This window comes from Lepisosteus oculatus, chromosome 3, assembly GCF_040954835.1.
Source record: "Lepisosteus oculatus isolate fLepOcu1 chromosome 3, fLepOcu1.hap2, whole genome shotgun sequence".
Lineage (NCBI taxonomy): Eukaryota > Metazoa > Chordata > Actinopteri > Semionotiformes > Lepisosteidae > Lepisosteus > Lepisosteus oculatus.
This window is the reverse complement of record NC_090698.1, coordinates 39789004-39807851: the sequence shown is the minus strand read 5'-3', so window position 1 is coordinate 39807851 and position 18848 is coordinate 39789004. Positions and strand designations below refer to the sequence as shown.

The 18848-nt window shown below is 35.8% G+C and overlaps 1 protein-coding gene across 1 annotated transcript in view; it reads left to right on the top strand.

Annotated features, from left to right (window-relative positions):
- Positions 1–1875: 1875 nt before the first annotated feature.
- The window catches only part of pdzd2 (PDZ domain containing 2), a 174593-nt gene continuing 157620 nt past the window's right edge, over positions 1876–18848 (top strand). The window contains exon 1 of the mRNA XM_015365188.2: positions 1876–2684. The gene's annotated coding sequence lies outside the window, so the exon portion shown is untranslated. The remainder of the gene's footprint in view (positions 2685–18848) is intronic.

Sequence of the window (18848 nt, the reverse complement as noted above, 5' to 3'; positions counted from 1 at the left end):
TCATTTCAGATTATATATACTGAACTATATCTTTATTATATGTAAATAAAATGTAATATCTTAATAACTCCTATAATAAATCCTCAAAAAATTAAGTACATTGCCTTTAAATGCTGTCAATATTGTTGCTAAGTGAATCATGCCAGCAGATCCAAATTAAACAGATGGTATTAGAGTGTGTTTAGTTCTTAGGGTGCCTGTACCATATACACATATAGACTTAATCCGATTCAACATGTGTGGTTCGAACTCAAGAAGGCAGTTCACAAATGGAAACCAAGGATCTCGAGGAATCCTGCCTCTAGGATTCAAAAATCCTCCCTCAGGAGTGCCAGAACGTCATAGCAGGAGGCATCTTCTCAGTGTAATCTATGCCAAAGGAAGATTTACAAAATACTAATTGAGGGGTGTGATGGAAGTAAGGTTTTCATCTGTACAAAGCTACTAACAGAATTTTTAGAATTGTTTTAAGCAAGAAACATTAAACTTTATATTGCTTTTTTATTTGGGATATGCATGAATGCATCTGTATATATTGTATAGAAGTGCTATGCAAAAGTATCTTAGAGATACTATAGATATCTACATACTTTAACCAGATAGATACAGTGCAATCAGTAATAAAACAGTATATGTATGACTATAAATTACTCAAAGCTTCCACCAGTAGTTTCTGATATCCATTGAATGTTTAGCAAAGCTAAGAAAAAACATCTTATCATTAAACAATTTTACCTGCAGATTGTAATCTTCATAAACGGGATCCCAACAATTCAAAGTATGCATGTGCAGCTAATACAACGTATGTAGATGCAGACCTTTTCAAAATGTTCATTGTTTTAACTGTTCACTTCAAACAGAATGGCAAAGATTTCAGTAGAACTTCCATTTCATAATTTCAGTAGATACCGTGCTCCTGAAAATTTGACTGAAAAGAGCAGAACAGTGCAAAAAATGTCAAAAATATCTAATGCTTTGCACAGCATCGTGTATATTGAACAACTACTGTATACTGTATGGCTACACTCTTTCTGCCTCTTAGGCACTGCGTTCAGATGTCTGCGTAGCTCTCCTGCAGCATTCCTGGGGTTTCCCTGTTCAGCGTTTTGAGCCCTCTCCTCAGATCAAGACTGCTTCTGAAAGGTTCACCTTCGTTCAGCTTACTAACACACTGAAAAAAGATGCGATCTCAAAAACCAAAATACAAGGATAAATTCCAAAAAGCACTTTTATAAAGCCTTAAGAATGCAGTGTACATCAGGGATGATTTGTTATTAATTGATAGCATACTACATTCATGTACTGTACATATACTCTTTCTTCCATTCATCCGGAAATATTCAAAAGATTATGCTTATTCGGAATCTATATCGGAACCCCGTGTTCACATGAAAACAACTTTTGATTGATGATTTGCACTCAGACATTTGGCTTCCAATAATAACGTTTGTGAGAGACATACTGTATATTGTTTGTATAACAATATCCCTACGATTCAGAGCTTTAATTCAAAATCTCGAACAGCTTTGAGACGCTGGATTCTCAATCAAGCACAAACGCATCTGCCACTTGTACTAGAATACAACAACTGCGAAGTTAATCAGATACATTCCTGATGTTTAAATCAGGGTGAATAAAACACTAAGCCCTCTATAACACAACTCTCATTATATTCAGCTACAACATTTTATAATGTTAACTTTCTTGTGTGTTTTTTTCTTTTTTCTCACATCCTATTGGCTTTGAGGACTTGTATCATCACTGCCTTCTTTTTAATATCGATTGCCGATTGGTCACAATTGTCATAAATCAAAAGTGAAGACTCCTCCCAAATCTAACAGCGCTGCTAGATTTAGAAGAGGAAAACTGGTGCGCCTAACTTCTGTCAGGAATAGAAGAGCTTCTTTGAAAATGACTAGATTCGGAGTTTTTCCCCCCGTTTTTCTTCTCTAACGAAGCCGCACTTGGAAGCAAAGTACTGAAATTCAAGCCATAGTGTCCAGGTGATTAGCGATTGGTCTGAATCTCGAAATAGAAGATTTAAACCTCTTGAAGGGCAGTAGTTTGTTCATTCTTGCACCGTAAAATTAGTTTTTTGATCAGAAAAGTAGTGGGCATGTGTTTTTCCACTCGATATTTCTTTTACATTTTAAAGTTAAATAGCAGAGTAAGAATTTAGAAAGTGAAGGAAGCAACAGTTCTTTATTCAAACCCTGAAATAAAGTACTTCTGGGGATAATTATCCTATCTCTGTATCAATCGCATTGTTTGATCTCAGTGCTTTAGTTTCAATGAAGTGGGGAAAATGTACTGTACATACAATGATATGTATATAATTTGTGTGCAAAAACACACAAAACCCTTTCCAGGAATGTTTTGTTCAGATCTTCACATTATTATTCATCGGAGAGAACAAAGAAGCATGTCAATTTAATAATACAAAACTGTCCTGAACCTGGGAAACAACTTTTCTTGAAAAGAAAATAATTTAGCAGCCACAGTGGATTATCGTCCTGGATTGCTTCGGGGGATGTCAGGGAACGTCTACATAGAAGGAATAAATCATTTCCGAATGGAATATAGAAATGATGCAGTAATATATAACCCTGATGACTAGGTGGTCTGCTTTGTCGACCCAGATTATCAATGGGGAAAATACAAATAGCATCCAGCACATGCTAAAGGTAAGTCAGCTACTCTTAAAATACTAGCAAATTATATATACTAGATCCTTTAGAAAACAATAACCTAAATGTTTCTATAGAAATATCAAATTTCTGTAGAAGGTCTGGCGTAGTTTTGTTTCGGTAAGGGACATCCAAGAAAGGAGACTGCTAATTTCCTACATCAAAGTAGAATTAAACAGAATGATTTGTTCAGATTAAGTTGAAATCCCATATTACATACAGAATAATATTCTTGTAGTATTCGGGGTATTTGACATTTTAAACAAAGTTCGAGATAAGAGTAGCATTCATTGTTCGAGCGTTCGATCTTTGTTTAACAATGTAACAACATGTACTGTATAAACGTAAGCAGTTGAGACTACCGTTTGGGTGGTAATTGGTGACAGATGTACAGATGATAATTTAACAGTTCAGATTCTGAGCTTAAAATATCAAAACCATTGCGGCTTTAGGTGGTGCTTCCGACTATTTAAAACATTTTCAATAGCAACTCCTTTCCTTTGAATCAATTTTACCAGCTGTCTAATAATTCTAAATAGTCCTCGTTTTTTGTTAGAAAATACCCCCTCACGCAGTCATAAACCAATTGCATTAGATCACAGCTCCAGAAAAGTTTATTGGAAAAACGTTTTAATATATCCTGTGAACTCCATATGGTTATGACACACTGAAGAGGTGGCATTTCTTTCCATTTTCTCGGTACTGGGTAACATTCAACATTTTCTTTTTTTAGATCGGTTTCGAAAAGACTGTTCAAAACCATTTTTTGACACTTAGACAGTTAACTGAATTTTCATGCTTTCGTTTTGTGGAAAACTGTGAATGCAAATAGATACGAGCACAATTCTCCAGTTATATGGACCACTAACAGTGTTGAGGCGCGTTTCGTTTCCCATCCTAAATCCATTAATATAAAGTTAAAATGAATGGTGAACTGTGGACGGTTGTGCTGTACATGTATTTCGAGTCTTTTCTTTGAAGTACTACATCCAGTGAGAAGTACGTTGCTTATTTAAGTAGGACCTAAACGTAATATTATATTAGATTTGCTAACACCTCGACCAACACACTTCTTTTGGGATATGATAGGACTATGATATGATAGAATTGGCTCTGCAATGCTGAGGAAAACGCATTAAGTATTTCACTACTGTGGTAGTGGATAGGTTAAGTCCCTCAGTACCAAAAGAAGTTTGTTATTCTGCTCCAGATTTCCAGTGTACCAATGGAAAAACTTGACACATGGATACTTTACTGGGCGGAGAAGACTTTTCAGCTTTTGCTAGCATGAGACTGTAAATTAAATGACAAATGTTAAGAGCTAGACAGCTCACTTCCATCATTTCCTTTACCCTTCAACATGCTTTTGGCCCAAACAGATCAAATTAAATATCTGTCCCTACAGGGCCTAAGTCAACACCAGAGCCTTGAGGATGAGGTTGGTACAGTTGGAAAATCAAAGATGAGTCATGGTAGGGTCATACTGGAACATCATAATTGATTAGTTTACTTGACAACTGTTAGATAATGCTTAAACCTTGTATGTTTATATTACATACTCTTTTTAACAATAGAACTCTAAAATGTGTCCAAACCACTAAAATACATTCCCAATTAGTATAATTATATAAAACATAAGCATAAATTCATCCCCAACTGCTTGTTCCTTAAAGGGGTAAATAATTGAAAAAACATACTGTAAAGTAATCTTATCTATTATATATATATTAGATCAGAATTGAGAGGAGGTCTGAAATTACTGTGAGCATGATAGTATAGTTTGTATTTATATGGTCTATTAAGGATAGATAAATACTTTTACATTTCTTATATTTTTAAAAACCTGGAAAGACTTTAAACACGCATCTTTAATAAAATGTCTTACTCAGAGTTTACTATTATTATGTACTGGTCTTATCTCTCTGCACTTTAATATTATGCAAAAGGTGAGGAAGTCCCACAAAATCTGGACATCCTACTATGGACTTGTTATATCCATCCATATTCTAACTGCTTCTTCCAATTCAGGGTCTCAGGGGAGCCGGAGCCCATACAGGCGAGCAGAGGGTACAAGGCAGGGTACACCCTGGACAGGACACCAGTCCATTGCAGGGCAGACAGACAATAACACATAAGAGCTCACACCAGCACCAGTTTTCTCAGAAGACAACCTACTGTACCAGTATGTTTTGGACTGGACTGGAACATGCAAACTCCACATAGATAGCACCCCAGGTCCTGTATTGAACCCAGGGCTCCAGCACTGCAAGACCACAATGCTGACCACAGTGCCATCATGCTGCCCGTTCTGGTGTTGTTTCAGTAATATACTGTATTTCTAAGAATAAAACTAACTCAAAATTCTGCAGAGTACTCTACATACATGTACATAAATATGTAGAACTGTTAACTACTGTGCCACCATGCTTCCTTTAATTAAATACTGTACATACAAGTGATGAAAAGCTATAACAGTAAATGTGTACTAAACAGATGCTTATGAAGGCTGTATTTAATCTTAATTTACTGGCTGCTATGCATCACCCAGGTTGAAGTGTATTGCCTTCTGTATGCAAAAAGCTTTGAGATCCCTTGGGTTGAAAAAATTGCATTTGTGTTGAACATGTTACTGTTTCAGCAGAAATGTTTGTGCATCTGCAGACAGCATCAGCCTTTTCCACATTTACTGAGACAACACTTTTGTCACTTTCAGTCCAATTGAGATGAATATTTGTAACAGTTTAATCATTTCTGAACTAAAACTACAGAGAGTAGTTTAGCTTAGTGTTGCCTCCTTCGGTACTTTTCTTCTTTTTTAATCAAACTATTATATTGATGCCACATATTTGTTCAAACGGTCTTACATTAACAGCTTCAGAAATAATATGCTTTTGTCATACCTTTTTAAGCTTTTTAAGCTAACTTTACTAGCTTGTCTCTCTGATATTTTCAAATACACGAATAAGAGATTAAGCAGTCTTGTGGTGTATTTTCCTGAAAGTGGAATGGTACCACACATCTGAGTTTGCATTGCTGGATACCAATTAATCACCTGATGGAAGCTTAATATCACATGACTGAGAATTCATCGACTGAAATTAAAAGGAAAGTGGAACCACTGTGAATGTTTTTACAGCAGAACATTACTTTCAACTTTTCAATTACAATTTCAACTTTTCAAATCAAGTATGTGTTATTATGATTACAAATATTCTAGGCTATTCTCAAAGGTTGTCCCTGTAATGTCTGTCGTCATTACTGCCCGTTATCATAGTCTGATTCAACAGTGGTTGAATGTTAAAGGAAAGCTGCCTCTGTGTTGTGCTATGTCACTAACATGAACTGTATTGAATGCACCACATCTGTCTAGTATTTGAACATAGAGGATATGTCTGCTGTATAAATAGAAATGCAAAGTGCTATAGATAATTTTAGCAATTATTTAAGCCTGTGCTGCATCAGTGGAATAGATAGCAAGGCTTAAATGTCTGTCTGTTTTAGGAAAGAAGTCTAAAAATATATATTAGCAGCATAAGGAAGAAACCATGATGTTTTCTTATTATTCTTACAATGCAAAAAGAGACTGTGCTCAAAACATGAGTACATTTCTCTGAAAGTGTAAATGGTACTGGCAGTTCTGAAGCAGTGTGTGCGTTTGACATTGTTCCCATGTTTGTCCTCTGGCATTTAAAAGCAGCCAGAGAAATCCATTGTCAAATCCTGTTATTACCATTTTCTCCCTCTCTTCAAGTGTTCTTGTATTGGTGCTTATCTGAAAGTATTAAGAACACAGTTCTGAAAACCTTACCCCTTAAAATAAACTATAGTATTTGTGTCTTCTTCATGTTGCTGATGTTTTTAGAAGTGACATTTTAAATACTGTGCGTCAGATATTGTTTTTGCTCCAAGATTGTTGTGAAAGGCATTTAAAATGTGAAAGCGTGAAACCCCATTTTTGTATTACATAGGAACTTGGAGAGCAATACTTTCCTATGATACAAATGGAACACAAACCAGCAGACCAGACAGGTAGATTCATAAGGTCTTTGCCCACTGTGGTTTTGAGAACAGCTACTGTATGTACAGTTCTTTTGAAAAGGGCGGTAGACTAGGTATAGGTGTAGAGTAGACTAACGAATTAGTCTTTCACTAATTAACTTTTGAAATTTCCTGAATACACATTGGGGACACGTGCCTTGAAATTAGGGTTCTATTTATTTGAGAACTGCTTCACAGAATACAAAACCCATTTAGCACTGAAAATACTAAATACTAAAATGTTTTCATATTAATTGGTCTCAGATTTGATTAAAATATAAATGAAATATTAAAATGATGCATGCTTTTAAATCTGTGAATTATTGTTTGCGTTTAATGAGAAACAGATGTTCTGTCATTTACAAAACATGGAACTGGCTTAGATTAAGACAGATTTTCCAGGCAAGAGGTCTTATTTTTTAAGTAAATGCGTTTGCAAGGGAAAATGTAATGTATTGGGTGTTGTTAAAATAAAAAATACAAATATGGGTATTCACTTTAGCTTATTTATGTTTTAAGCTAGCTTTGCCTGATTCCCTTGAAGCAGGAGTCTTTGGGGTCACTGAAACTGGAAAGTGCACATCGGAGAAAAAGATCATCATTGTACCCATGTAGTACCCATGCAATAGGCAGGAGTGATAAAAAGACAAAAAGAATACTTCTGAATCAAAGTCCAGAGATGTTATTTTGAATCTATACAATACCATGTCTACAGCACATCTGGAATTCTACATGCAGTTGTGGGCTCCATGTCATAAAAAGTATAGATGCCTTAGAGAGCACAATAAAACTGACTGATCCCACTGCTCAAGGACATGAGTTATGAAGAGAGATTGAAGGAAGTTAAAGACATATTCAGAAGAGTATTCCTGTAAAACAAATTGTCCTCCAAAAATCTGTTTTGTAAAAAGTTTGTCCCTATCAATTTCAAGATCAGAGTTCAATGTGGGGAAATAAGAAAAAGCTTGCAATAATTATGAAAGTTCATGTACAAGCACTTTACCCTTAAAAATAACAAAGGGATGGTTTCACTGCCCTTAATTTACTTGCCAGTGCTGTTTAAAAGGAGAATCCTTCTTGTTTCATCTGGTTTTCCAAAATTCTAACCATAAAATGCTAGAGGGACAATATTAAGTTGCCTTTTCATGTGCCTCATGTCACACCCTCTGCAGCCAGAGGGCGCTCCTTCTCTGTCCTCCCTAGATTCTGGTCTGCTGTCCTTCCTGTCCCTCTCTTTCCCTTGGGCGATATATTTCCAGGTCTTGCACTCTGTCCTGGCTCAGCATTGATGTTCGGATGTCCTGAGACCCGCCTAGCACCAGGGCGCCCCACGTCCGCTCCCTGAGGGCATAGGTTTCTATACGGCATTCCTGAACTCTTTGCACTAATGAGCCCGGGCCTTTTTCCCATCTCACCGCTACGCATATGGGTCTTTTTCCGCTCTCCTGCTCCCCACGGTTAGTCCCTTTGGACGTCCGTGACACCTCATTGACATGTGACAAGCTTACTATCCTTTTTTTTTTTCAAACTAGTCTGCCAAAGTTTTTTAGCTCTCTCTTGCATTGAGTTTCTCAAAAGTAACATATTTTTTTCCGAAAAACAATTTTAATTATTATTAACATTTGTTTTTCAGTATAATTTGTTCTAAAGTTTGGTTTCTTATCTCATAAATTGTCATGGGTGATTGGGTTTAGTTTTCGGTTTAGCGCAGTTAGAGTTGCAAATGAGTTCTCACTTCAACTGCATTAAAATTTGATTCATCCCATTTCAACATTTGTCACCCTTTTCCCTCATGTGTACTTTATTCAGTTTTTCTCACTTGCACGTGTACCTAAAACATGAGCAGAGGTGCTAAAAAGGATACAAATGATTTCAAAATCTATTATTAATGCCATAATAAGGACAACGTTGTATGTTGTTATATGTTGAACTCTTTTCAAACTTAGCTTGAGACCAAGATAGAAATCCTCAGGGCAGTATTTCACAGTCCTGGTCTGGAGTAATCCCTGTGTCTTCTGGTTTTCATTCCAACTGATTTCTTGATCAATTAAGCTTTTCAAACCATCAATTAATCAATTCGGGATCAATAAAGTCTTATCTATCTTCATTTGACTGGTGTTTGGACTCAAAATTCAAACGTATCTCCTTTGTGTCTGGAATTTTCACTACAGTAAATAAAATGGTCAGAATTCTGTTGCAACCTGTTTTCAAATATTATTTTCAAGTATTTTTAATGTTTAGTAATTGGAAAAAATAAAACAAAGTGAGAGAAGAGATTAAAGTTTCATGGTGAGCTTTTAACCTAATTATTATTTGCTTAGCAGACACCTTTATCCACGATGTTGTATGAAATATACATTAAATGAATGCAAACAAAGATATTTATAAACAGTAAAAAGTTAAAAAACAGTATAAACAGTAAAAAAGGAACACAAACACAAAACTGAGAACAGTGCTAGAAGTGCAGAGCAGTGTGAAATCAATGTCTATAGAGCAGTAAACAATATCTGCACAGCAATTATTGATTATAGTAAAGAAGGTTGCTGTTGGGGAGAGAGCTACTGTATATCTGTTGGTGGTAAACGTTCATGACAGTGTGAGATACAGATGCTGTTTAAACAGTTCAGGTGGGTAGCTGCGTGAGCTTGCATAGTCTGCAACGGAACAATTAATAGGTTTATTCCATGCTGAAAAGAGAAGAGAGAAAACACAATGTTTCGGCTATGAAGCCTTCTTCAGGACTTCACAGCCGAAACATTGTGTTTTCTCTCTTATTACCTTATTACCAAACCTATTACTTGTTACTGTTTAAACAGATGAGTCTTGAGGTAATACTGAAAGGTGGTAGGGACTGAGCAGTTCTGAGTTCAATGAAAGACATTTTCATATAAGATGTTGTTGGCATGGGTTGTTGTGTTAAAACTAAGGAAATTAACAATACAATAACATAGCAAGAATGCAGAGAATAAGAAGGTGGGTCCTTGAAAAATAGTTGAAATTGCACCTTGCTGTAAGTGTCCTACAGACATGTCCTTGTAAAGATTTTCAGTTTTATGGTTTAGGCTGTTATTTTGTTTTCCATTTCTAACAGTGTAAACATGATTTAAAAAAAAACAAGCATCCAGGTCAGTTGATGTTCCCAGTTCTAGGTGAAACTGTTATTTATTCCATTTGCTGAGCTGCATCTATGCTCCTATTTTTTATTCAACAATCATAAATTGAGCTGAATGCAGCAAACTGTCAATTATCTGGAAAGTCGTGTTGATTTAAATATTGCAAATTGTTTTGTTTTGGTTGTGTTCTTTAACTGGGGATTGGATGCAGATTAGTGGTGGCTGTTTTAAGCATCAGTAACTGATCAACCAAAAATAATATTACATCGTGAAAACAAAATCCTGTTAAATTACATATTAAAAAAAAAACCTTACTAGTGGTTTGCATGAGTCATAGTTCTCTGTGAAAGATTACCATCTGGTATCTAGGGATCTCAGATACATTTAAGTCATATTTATTTTTCTTCTTTTTTTAGTATCTGATGCTAGTAATTAAGAGTGGCCAACTTTTCTTCTACCACTGCAAGCTAAATTACTTCACCCACAGCTTGTTTCACTCACTGCGAAAAGCTTGTGTGCTTTTAAAGGCACAGATCACGACTACGAGAAATTATTGGAGATGCAATTAAGCAAATAAAATGTGTGTGAAAAAAGGCATTTACACCTGTAAATATTAAATGTGAGAAGTACTGGCAGAGGCAGCCTATGAAAAGGACATTAATTTGTACAGTATATTCTTGCTCAGTTATCTGTTGTGCAATGTGGGCAAGTGATAATGAAAGTCACTGTAATACTTGGATATGAAATAAAAAGTGCTGAATTCAAATCAACTGAGATAATGTTAAAACTGTGTAATTCAATGTTATTATACCACAGTGTTGTTCATGGTTGTGGGCACTATATTACAAAAAATACTTTGATACTCCAGAAGGTGCTTAAAAAATAAAACAAATACAATAGTATTGTGGACTGAGTAGAATCTCTCTCTTTATCTGGCTCACAAAGACCTCCAGTAGGTTTCTGTCAGGTATTCAGAAACCAGAAGGGAAGTGGTGAAGGTAATCCAAACTACTTAATCTGGGGAAAACTACAACCTACATGAGTGAAACTGCTAGTTGGAGAACAAGAGGCCCTTTGTTTACTTATAGAAATGTTGGTGATTGGTACGTATTGTCTGTCTGAATTGTGGAGGATGATTCTGTGGAGTCATTTAAAAAGCAGTTTGATAAGGAAACCAAACACATAAAATGGGCCCATTTGCTTCATCTTATTATAACCTTCCTTAGATGTCAGTCAGCTACAAAAAAAAAACCAAGGAAAAAGCTATTCTTATACACTGAAATTTGAATAAAAGGTTTTGATCTATGAAGATCCATTTTTCTGTGTTTTTATTATAGACATCTTTCGAATACATTGTAGATGACCCTACTGAAGTATAATTTTCCTGCTGTGGTTAGTACATGCTTCACACAGCAGGCTTTGTTAAATTAAGCTGTTCGATTTTTGTGATTCTTCTGTGTAGACAGAAGAAAACAAACCACTTGGAGAAACCTTTAGAATAAGCTGTTCCTAGAAGAGCTTTAGCAGCTCTTTAAAAGGGCTGGTTTAATATGCGAATGTCATCTTTATTTTTTTAGAAATATGGAATGTTTAGATCCAGAATAATCAAACAAAACACTTGAGAGCTCCGTTACTGTTTTTTCCCTTTGGCAACAATTTGAAGACACTGAAGTGAACTAAGGTGAACTATGTGGTGTTATGTATTTCTGTGGGGCAAAGTTGCTGAAAAAATGTTTATTATTGTTGTATTACAGGTAAAATTATGTTTTAAACATATAAAAATAAGCTTTTGCATCCAGATGGATTCTGCACATTGGTGGTGGTGGAGGGGAGTCCCCATTATCTGTAAAGCACTTTGAGTGGAGTATCCAGAAAAGCTCTATATAAGTGTAATGTTAATTAATTTATGTTATTAATTATAATTTTTAAGACAAATTCTTACTAGTGAGAGTCTTCATCAAGCCATGTTGTTGAAGCTGATATCCTAGCATCTCTGAAGAAATGTCTGGGTTCAGATACTTGGATCAATCAGCTACTATCAAATGAGCTATTATGGGCCAAAAGGCCTTCTCTTGTTTGCAATTTTTCCTGTGTTCTTAAATGTGAGGTTGAGTCACAAGAATATCATGTTTAATGTGTGTTGTACTGTGCATGTGAAATCATATCATATTCAAAATGCACCGATTTAGATGTATTCCTAATGCTCCACACTACCCTCAGTAACAGGTTTAAGGTTTGGTGTTTTCAGGACATAAAAGAAGGGGTGGAGAACAACTACTTAATAGAAAAGCTTTTTGTAAAAGGATAAGGGTACATTTTTAAAACCCAGATAGTGGATTAGCTCCATAAGCCTTGATAGGCTTTTTCATGCATAAGATTTATTTTACATAATCTGTTTAATGGATTTCTAACTAACCAGTTACAACTGTGGAAGTGTGGTTCATTCATTCCCTCAACAGCATTAATAATAATTGCTTACACTTATATAGCACTTTTACATTTTACATTTTACAGTACAGTGTCCCTGTCGCTATACTGGGGCATTAGGACCCGCACAGACCACAGGCTGAGCACCTCCTGCTGGATTTCTCCAGCAGTAACCAGGTGTTCTCACATCCAGGTACTGACCAGGCTCACACCTGCTAAGATTCAGTGGGTTGCTAGTTGTGAGTTGCAGGTGATATAGCTGCTGCCGTTGGCTGAGAGTATACAGCCAGGTTCTTATCTACTAATTGATTGTGTGAGTACCCTTCAATGGACTGGCATCCTGTCTAGGGTGTACAGGACGGTTCTTGCATGACTTGCTGGGAAAGGCTCACCCACCAACCTGAATTTAACTGAAGCGTTTAGAAAATGGATGGATGGATAGATCCCAAAGCACTTCAAAAATCGGAGGGGAGCCTCAATATGCAGCAGGTCTGGTGGACAAGTGAGAAGTTGCTCAGTTCAGTTAAGGGAAGATTTAGTGCGACCAGACTGTGTAAGCCCACTATGGCATTTAGCCAGGATGCTGGGGTTAACACCAAACATAAAAGGAAGGAGTCCTGCCAGTTGTTCCACTAACACCATTTGCAACAGTGAGCTGATTTTCCCTAGAAGTCTCCCATTTCATACCTGGCCAGGACTTCCCTTGCATACCTTCTGAGATCTACATCTACAGGCTACAAGATGGTAGCAGTGCTAACAGATTATAGATTTCCAGGAAAACTTGCAAGACTCAATTCACAGAAAACTAAAAAGACTCTAGCAAGTAATCTGTAAAGATTTTTGCCGCCCAATATTACAGGATTTCTGCATGTTTCCTGATGACAATGTTATAGGTAAGAATCCTGCACAGTAGGTCCCACCAATGATAATCTCCTGAAATGATTTCTCCCACAATCTGTTTAAATATATGTATTAAATTGTTGGGACACTTGTGTGAATTTTCTTCTCTTTGACTTGTTCATTAGTTTCAAAGAAGCTCTGTTGACAGTTATTTTGGCTTGTTGTTTGAGAGCTATTTTGACCTTGCAAACTTTGAGTTGGAAGATTTAAATATGTATATATTTAAATCATATTAAAATATTTTGTTAAAACCCAGCTTGTAGCTTCTTTGGTTTTGGTTTGGTTGCAGTATTAATGCTTTTCTTTCCACAGCTACTGTAGCCAACACCAAAATGTACCATGCCCATAAAAGTCATTAAATGTTTCTGAAATACAGAGTTCCTGTCCCATAGAAGCAGGAGAGGTAGTACCTTACTCTTCTTTTTCTATAAATTCAAATTGTTTTGAACAAATTCCAAAAACATACATAAAAAGAAAAATAGCCTTAACAGAAGAATTAATATATTTTCAATGGTGGTACTAACTTTCAGGTAAAAACAAAAGGAAGTAAGAATCAAGATGGTGCCAAGAAAAGCAAAAAGCTTCCGTTACATCAGCTATTGTCAACTGATTACATCTGCCTCCTGCATTGTTGATATACTGTATCATGTATTTCAATGCATGTATTCCAAAATATGTTAGATGTTTTAAGTCACATGCCAGTTTTTTTCCAAATGCAGTGTCTGTGTTGCCTGGGAGATCCGATATTGGCAGCTTATCAGAAATGCACTGATAATACAATACATTCTTGTACAATCAGCCAAAATTATTATAATGTGTGAAAACATGGACAGCATGGTAGAATGTGCACTTCAGTCCCACTATTAACAGACACAAAAATGATTCTGCTAGTAGAGTGGGATGGAGCTGCACTGCAAATGTTTCCAAAGCTTGTACATCCAATAAAAACTGCAGCACATGTTATTTTTTCTGAGTCTGTAGTGTTTTGGCCTGGGTGTACTGCATATACAGCATATTACAAGGAGCACCAGCTCCATCTATAGTTATAATGGCTTTTTTAAAGACTGTAGTCACTACGCCTTCTGGGCATCAACATGAAATAGCTCGTCTTGAATCATTATGCATGAGAGACGCAACTGTTTAATGACTTTTAATCCACATTTTGTTTGCAAAATGTCCACACTTTATGTACACAAAAAAGAGGAATTAGGATTTAACAAAAGATAATCAATATTTTTGCCCATAATATTTGTGTGGCATTTTATTCCTGGTAGAGTAATAATATTGTTCTGTCAGTTTCCTTCCATTCTCTAAGCCAGGTGCTTCTTAATGCAAAACATTAGAAATCAAGTATTTTATTGGCTCACTAATTCCTAGTGAAATTTCTAGTGAAAAAGCAATTTCACTACATTTTAGTGATAGCTGTACGTGTTGCTGGCTGTCATTTTTTATGGCTAGAATTAAAAATGTGTGGCTTGACATGGATCAAGGCATCACATGGAGTTAGGCATTAGGTTAGGGTTAGGACTGAGGCCAAAATTACAGCTATATTTAATTTTAGAATTAAATTTAGCTTTAGCCTAAGGATTCATTTCAAATTTAAAAATAGTGTAATAGTGTATACAGTAAGACAGTGTTATAGGATAGTGTACAGAATTAATGGTTAAAGGTCTTCGAAATACATGTTTAATATTATAACATACAGTAAACATTTTTTTCCAGGTGGGCAGTTACAGTTTGTGTTTAGTTTTTCCAAAATAGTTTGTTGATGGTTGAAGGTTTCTTAACTAAGCATCTGCCTAAAGAACTGAACAGAAGCATTGAGAAACATTAATAGAACTACTTTTTGGCACATTATCTCCAAGTTAGTAAGTGCAAATTGTGTGGGTCAGCACTTGTGCAATGCAGAAGTGTCTCTTGGCATTCTACTGATGCCACACAGAAGTGCTTCCTTATTGTATTTATGTTATTCAAAATGCTCAAGTAACAAGTAACCTGTGACCGAGGAATATTTTTTTAATTAGACTTATTTTAGATTTACGGATGAAATTCTGTCATTGTGGGTCAGCGCAGAATGCCAGGGTTAATTGCAAGTGTATTTTTTAGGGTCTTTTCAAATTTAAAAAGTATATGGTACACAGGAGTGGTGGGAAGTGCAAATGAATGAGGTAAAAAAGAATATAATAGATCAGCATTTAGCATTAGTACATGTGAATGTTACTCTATATGTTTAATACTGTAAGGAGAATATTATTAATAAAGCCTTAGTTAGAGATATATTCTCTTGAAGGTTTCATCAATTTGAAATGTAAAAACAATCCTTTCTTGGTTTCGAGGGATGTAAAAGCAACACTAAATCTATTAATTTCCCTCAAAAAGGGACCATTATGGAAATGCTGCATATTGTATGTGGTAGAACTATGTACTTATATTCATTTACATTCTGTGTAGCATGCAGTCTTGTAAAAAGGAACCATTTGTACAGTGATGGGGATTATTTATGTTCTAGTATTAATGTGAACACTTGCACCAGATCTAGTGCAAGTGTTCACATTACTCCTATCCTGGAGTCCTTGCACTGGCTTCCGGTCAAATTCCGCGTAGACTTTAAAATCCTCATGCTCACCTACAAGGCTTTACATGGCTTGGCACCTCAATACCTGTCTGAACTTTTATCGCCCTACTCCCCACCTCGCAACCTCCGCTCTTCAAATTCTGCCCTCCTTACTGTCCCCCAAGCCCGTCTACATTGTATGGGCGACAGGGCCTTCTCCTGCTATGCCCCCAAGCTCTGGAACTCCTTGCCCAAGGATATTAGAGAGTCACCTTCTCTAAACTCCTTCAAATCCAGACTCAAAACCCTCCTTTTCAGAAAAGCCTTTACTTAACTGGTTCCATTCTTCACCCCTCTGCTCTTCTTAATACCATCTTCCACGGTCTCCTCTATTGTTATTGTTGTATTGTTGTAATTATAATTGTGTCCTGTCTTGTGAAATTTTCTTATTTATTGTTGTAGTCTTCTTATTTATTGTTATTGTCATCCTGTAAAGCGCTTTGAGAAGCCACCTTTAAAGGCGCTATATAAAATAAAGTTTATTATTATTATTATTATTATTATTATTATTAATGTTAATGGAAGATTTTATCCAAAATCAAGAATTCTGTCTGTGTAGCCCAACTATCATGCCATACTTCAGAAAAATCTTTGGAGACCTGATAATTACTGTAATTGAAATGTTACTTCTTGTGATGGACAAAAGTATATGATGTCATGCATTGTTCATAAAACATATGGTACGTGTGAGTAAAATCTGGGTATTATCTAAGGAATTTGTCAAACCTTAAGGATTAAGTATTTTAAAATAAAATTTCTAGTAATGTGAAAAGCAGTTGAAAAGCAGTTTCCCTTTTTCAGACACAGTAAGCCAAGGCAGTTTTGCCTTGAGTTATTTTGTAGGTTTGTAAAGCTTTTGGACATTGTTTCTGCCAACGCTTTGGGAAAAAAAAGAGGATATTTACATGGAATCTTTTGCCAGAGGCAAAGGCGTCGTTGCTTTATGCATACTCCATAAGAGGTTTGAACAAAAATAAATGATCTCAAGATATGGTTTTGAAGTTGCTTTGCTCTGCCTTATTTAAGGAACTCACTGGGGAGCAGCTGTCTTGTTCTTTCCTTTACAGTACTTGAAGCATATAATATTACTTTTTAAGTGTAATGTACATGTCATTTAATCAGTCTTCAGTGACAAAAACTCTGACAGTGAGTGGGAGAATGTACTGCAGTATAGTTAGAGTGATACTCAGGAATACCTCTCTGCTACTATATTAAGTAAAAAGGTCACTAAACATTCAACCAAGTGTCAATCTTGGTTCATGTATTCTTGTATCCTTAGAGTACATAACACAGTAGAAGTGCTTTCATTTCAGTGCTGACAGGATAATTTGTACTTATCTTAATGCAAAGCATTCATAACTCCCAACATTTTGCTTGCAGATAAGGTATAGGATTGTAAAAATGGCAAACACAGTATGGAACACTTAAATTCTTGTTTGGAATCCTTTTTAAAGCAAATTTCTTGAAAACCAGAGTTTAATACAGCACTGAAAGCCTTATACCATAGAAAAGAAAGTGTACAGAGACCACAATACAGTACAAGTCTGGTTTGAAATACTGTGTACCTCCTCATACATCAAGCTTTTAATTAGCTGCTGCTGTTTTAAAACTATTTAATGGCGGAAGTATTTTTAGTGATTATGAATATCTCCACAGTGAATTATAGTGACTTTATCGAGAAGCACACAACTCTGTCTGGATTAAAGGTAACAGTAAATGTGCCTACATTTAACCTCCAAAGTGAAGTAAGTCAAAGTGGTGCTTCAGCTAACATTATTATTATTATCATCGTCATCTTTGGTCTGTGTTTTTAAATAGTAAAAATGGGGAAGACTTCTTTTCTGTGAATGTTATTTTATGGCAATCAGGAGTCATAAGAACTTGTTGTACATGTTTCATTGTGAATCTCCTTTGTCTTTTTTTTTTTGTCTTCACCTGTTCCCCCCTACTTCTTTACTGAATTAACATTTAGGCTCGTGGAATGGTCTTCCAATCGAAAACCTTTTCAACAGAAATCTTTGCTCTCTTGTTCATACTCTGTTGCTGTAGGTTCACTGAGATGCTTGTGTGCACCTGGTTGGCTCTGCAGTCTGCAATTAGAAAAAAGGCTAACGTTAGAGGATGCCTGGGAGGGGGCCTGATATTCAGTTACTTGTAAATACGTTCACCTGTTAGTGATTAAAATGTGTTTTAAGTTGCAAATGTTTGAGGTTATCACATGTTTTTTTGGAACAGAAAAAGGGTGTGGCACAGAGCACACTCTGTAGCATAAGTGTCAGTTTCTCTTTCCTCTGACATCTCTTTTGATCATTGTATGATGTGTTTCCACTAACCTGTGAGATGAAGGACAATCTTACAGGTTTCTGACCGTTTCATTAGACACATACACCGATTATTTATTTCTATTTCATATACAGTACCTATATAATTTCTTCTTAAAACACACTGAATAGGTAAATATAAGCCTTTCATGGTATAAAAAGGCTGTTGTTCATTAAACAAGAGTATCATGTTAAGAACTTGTAGTTCCCATAAGTACTATACATGTATTTTAGACTTCACAAACTTTCTCTCAGCACTGTACGTGCATTAGAAATGCAAGAATATTCTATACGGTATAAATCAGTTGAAGAAATCAATGTTACCATAGAATAGTATTTTCTGCATATATTGCAGTTCTTTTCTTCTAGAGCAGATATTTTGTCTTCAAATTATTAAAGATAAGCTTTTGAAAATGTCATACCATAGGAAAAGCTTGGAATCTCAGACTTCCTGAGACAAATTTTAATGTCTTGTCTTAGTGTGCCAAGCAAACAATATTATACTCTTTGCAGTTTGGTGAGATGTACCATGAAGCTGTAACTTTCTGGTTCAAAGGCCAGATAATGATTAACTAACAGCATAGTAAGCCTGCTGTACTACACCTGTTGAGAGTATGGAGAACCAAAATCAGACCACTGCTTTTCAGTGCTTGACCTCAGTGAATAATGCAATATCATGAACTTTGGAAACAGATCAGTTTAAATGAATTAAATGCTTTCTTAAAGCCAAAACAGCACTAGCAATAAT